The sequence below is a fragment of the Syngnathus acus genome, chromosome 19 (genome assembly GCF_901709675.1).
Source record: "Syngnathus acus chromosome 19, fSynAcu1.2, whole genome shotgun sequence".
In the NCBI taxonomy this organism is placed as follows: Eukaryota; Metazoa; Chordata; class Actinopteri; order Syngnathiformes; family Syngnathidae; genus Syngnathus; species Syngnathus acus.
Window position 1 is genome coordinate 1,558,530 of NC_051103.1, and position 4,704 is coordinate 1,563,233.

General features: G+C 54.0%; 1 non-coding gene across 1 annotated transcript; it reads left to right on the plus strand.

The window, feature by feature from the left end:
- Nucleotides 1–469: 469 nt before the first annotated feature.
- Nucleotides 470–551, plus strand: trnas-gcu. The gene has a single exon. It is a non-coding gene; the product is annotated as a tRNA-Ser (tRNA).
- Nucleotides 552–4,704: the final 4,153 nt, after the last annotated feature.

The window sequence follows — 4,704 nt, forward strand, 5'->3', positions numbered from 1 at the left end:
TAACCGTAAAGATCTAAAATAGTGATGATTCGGGTGCCCTTGGCGCCCAGTAGCACTCACCTTTGGTCCAGTAAGTAAGGTGCACCACTGTAGCAGATGTTTCCATAGTGTAGTGATTATCACGTTTGCCTAACACGCGAAAAGTCCCCAGTTCGTGACTGGGTAGAAACAGCTTCGTTACATTCCGATTGGTAGCGAATATAACATGGACCTGAGGACTGCATTTCAGTGATTAATGAAATCTGATTAATATCATAGCCGGTTTGGACGTGTCCTTTCAGGGTCATAATTGTGTGTCTACCGCTGCCTCGTGGCAGCCAGCCCTAAAAAAAGATATTTAGGCGATGGGTTGCTACTCCACTGTGCTCTCCACTCATCATTTCATATCACATCCTCGTCGGATTTTCAGTCTTCACAAAGTATCTTGGCACAACGTACATAACGTGTATTGTCAACACTGGATGAACAAGACGAGGTGGCCGAGAGGTTAAGGCGATGGATTGCTAATCCATTGTGCTCTGCACGCATGGGTTCAAATCCCATCCTCGTCGAAAGTTGGTGTTAAATTGTTGCACAGTGGAGCTTCGGTTTTCGAACGTCCCGGTTCTCGAACAAATCAGTATTAGAACAAAAAATTTGAGAATTTTTTGCTCCGGATGTCAAACGAAATTCGATTGTCGAATCTCGCGAGCCGAGAGGACCCGCATGCCCACTGACTCCGTTCGTTATTACATTCTTGTTACTCTGAGGATTGCAACAACTCTAATCATGCCTCCAAAGGAAGCAAGTGGGAGCAGTAAAGCCATCCTAAAACACAAAGACGCTCCTAAAGCAATGCAACAGTGAGAGCACAGCGCGCTGCGGTTGCGCGATTGGACCAAATTAAGTTCCCTGCGCACTGAAGTCCACTTAAATTTTGGAAAGTACATCAGGACTTTAAAAATATTTTCTAAATTTCAGCGACGGCTCTGTCACAATAATGCGACCAGCGCGGTGCAGTTGCGCGGTGGGCGACGTGCTACGGTTGCACGTCTGGCGGTGCGCTGCAGTTGCGCGATCGGACAAATATGCGCAAATGAAAAAATGCTTAAAAAAGGCAGGTTTGTTTTGTCTTGAAACGGATTACAATTTTTTCCATTATTTGTAATGGGAAAAATAGATTCGGAATTCGACCGTTTCGCTTCTCGAACCGCCTTCTGGAACGGATCGTGGTCAAAAACCAAGGTTTGACTGTATTTTTGCTATTCTTGTTAAAAATCACACTTACAATGTGAACTGGAAATAACAATAATAACACATAGTGAAAGCCAAATTGAGCAAAGTGGCTATTTCAGAATTGTGTGTCAAACTGGTAGCCCTTTGCCTTAATCAGTACCCAGGAAGTCGCTCTCGGTTTAAGAAAGTTTGGTGACCCCTGATCTAAAGAAACACGACGTTACAGATAGATGACAAAAAACATTTTTCACCTTTTCATGATGGCAGGGGAGGCGTGCCTTGCCTCCCCTGACCGCACGTCCCTGACCATAACTATGATCATGGGTTCTCCTCGTTAGCAGAAAGAAATACTCAAACTGTTTCAAAGTATATGATAGAAAAACAAAATAATATATCAATCCATCCATCCATCCATCCATCCATCTTCTTCCGCTTATCCGGGGTCGGGTCGCAGGGGCAGCAGCTTCAGGAGGGACTCCCAGACTTCCCTCTCCCCAGCCACTTCATCTAGCTCATCCCGGGGGATCCCAAGGCGTTCCCAGGCCAGCTGAGAGACATAGTCTCTCCAGCGCGTCCTGGGTCGTCCCCGGGGTCTCCTACCGGTGAGGCATCCTGATGAGATGCACGAGCCACCTCATCTGGCTCCTCTCAACCTGGAGGAGCAGCGACTCTACTCCGAGTCTCTCCCGGATGACCGAACTTCTCACCCTATCTCTAAGGGAGAGCCCGGACATCCTGCGGAGAAAACTCATTTCGGCCGCTTGTATCCGGGATCTCGTTCTTTCGGTCATGACCCATAGCTCGTGACCATAGGTGAGGGTAGGAGCGTAAATCGACCGGTAAATTGAGAGCTTTGCCTTTTGGCTCAGCTCTCTCTTTACCACGACGGACCGGTACAGAGTCCGCATTACTGCCGACGCTACACCGATCCGCCTGTCGATCTCGCGCTCCATCCTCCCCTCACTCGTGAACAAGACCCCAAGATACTTAAACTCCTCCACTTGGGGCAGGATCTCATCCCCGATCCGGAGAGGGCATTCCACCCTTTTCCGATCGAGGACCATGGACTCGGATTTGGAGGTGCTGACCCTCATTCCGACCGCTTCACACTCGGCTGTGAACCGCTCCAGTGAGAGCTGGAGATCACGGCCTGAAGAAGCCAACAGCACCACGTCGTCTGCAAAAAGCAGAGAAGCGATGCTGAGGTCCCCAAACCGGACACCCTCAATGCCTCGGCTGCGCCTAGAAATTCTGTCCATAAAAATTATGAACAGAATCGGTGACAAAGGGCAGCCTTGGCGGAGTCCAACCCTCACTGGGAACGAATCCGACTTACTGCCGGAAATGCGGACCAAACTCTGGCATCGGTGATACAGGGACCGAACCGCCCTTATCAGTTGGCTCGGTACCCCGTACTCCCGAAGCACCCCCCACAGAACCTCCCGAGGGACACGGTCGAACGCCTTCTCCAAGTCCACAAAACACATGTGGACTGGTTGGGCGAACTCCCATGCACCCTCGAGGATCCTGCTGAGGGTGAAGAGCTGGTCCACTGTTCCACGGCCAGGACGAAAGCCACACTGTTCCTCCTGAATCCGAGGTTCGACCTCCCGACGGACCCTCCTCTCCAGCACCCCTGAATAGACCTTACCAGGGTGGCTGAGGAGTGTAATTCCCCTGTAATTGGAACACACCCTCCGGTCCCCCTTCTTAAAGAGGGGAACCACCACCCCAGTCTGCCAATCCAGAGGCACTGTCCCCGATGTCCACGCGATGTTGTAGAGACGTGTCAGCCATGACAGCCCCACAACATCCAGAGCCCTTAAGAAATCCGGGCGGATCTCATCCACCCCCGGGGCTTTGCCACCGAGGAGTTTTTTAACTACCTCAGTGACTTCGACCCCAGAGATTGGAGAGTCCGCCTCAGAGTCCCCAGGCCCTGCTTCCACAATGGAAGGCGTGTAGGTGGAATTGAGGAGGTCTTCGAAGTATTCTCCCCACCGACACACGACGTCCCGAGTCGAGGTCAGCAGCGCGCCATCTCCACTGTAAACAGTGTTGACGTTGCACTGCTTCCCCCTCCTGAGACGCCGGATGGTGGACCAGAATTTCCTCGAAGCCGTCCGGACGTCATTCTCCATGGCCTCGCCAAACTCCTCCCACGCCCGGGTTTTTGCCTCAGCAACCGCCGAAGCCGCGTTCCGCTTGGCCATCCGGTACCTGTCAGCTGCCTCCGGAGTCCCGCAGGCCAAAACGGCCCGATAGGACTCCTTCTTCAGCTTGACGGCATCCCTTACCGCCGGTGTCCACCAGCGGGTTCGGGGATTGCCGCCACGACAGGCACCAATGACCTTACGGCCACAGCTCCGGTCGGCCGCCTCAACAATGGAGGCGCGGAACAAGGTCCACTCGGACTCAATGTCCCCCGCCTCCCCCGGGACGTGGGAAAAGCTCTGCCGGAGGTGGGAGTTGAAGCTCTTCCTGACAGGGGATTCCGCCAGACGTTCCCAGCAGACCCTCACAGAGCGTTTGGGTCTGCCAGGTCGGACCGGCATCTTCCCCCACCATCGGAGCCAACCCACCACCAGGTGGTGATCAGTTGACAGCTCCGCCCCTCTCTTCGCCCGAGTGTCCAAAACATGCGGCCGCAAATCCGATGACACGACTACAAAGTCGATCATCGAACCGCGGCCTAGGGTGTCCTGGTGCCAAGTGCACACATGGACACCCTTATGTTTGAACATGGTGTTCATTATAGAAAATCCGTGTCGAGCACAGAAGTCCAATAATAGAACACCGCTCGGGTTCAGATCGGGGGGGCCGTTCCTCCCAATCACGCCCTTCCAGGTCTCACTGTCATTGCCCACGTGAGCATTGAAGTCACCCAGTAGAACGATGGAGTCCCCAGAAGGAGCGCTCTCCAGCACTTCCTCCAGGGACTCCAAGAAGGGTGGGTACTCTGAGCTGCCGTTTAGTGCATAGACACAAACAACAGTCAGGACCCGTCCCCCCACCCGAAGGCGGAGGGAGGCTACCCTCTCGTTCACCGGGGTGAACCCCAATGTGCAGGCGCCCAGCCGGGGGGCAATAAGTATACCCACACCTGCTCGACGCCTCTCACCGTGGGCAACTCCAAAGTGGAAGAGAGTCCAGCCCCTCTCGAGAGGGCTTGAACCAGAACCCAAACTGTACGTGGAGGCAAGTCCGACTATATCTAGTCGGAACTTTTCTGCCTCGCACACCAGCTCGGGCTCCTTTCCAGCCAGAGAGGTGACATTCCATGTCCCAAGAGCCAGCTTCTGCAGCCGGGGATCAGACCGCCAATGTCCCTGCCTTTGGCCGCCGCCCAGCTTGCACTGCACCCGACCCCTTTGGCCCCTCCCACAGGTGGTGAGCCCATGGGAAGGGGGACCCATGTTTCCTTTTCGGGCTGTGCCCGGCCGGGCCCCATGGGCGAAGGCCCGGCCACCAGAGGCTCGCCTTCGAGCC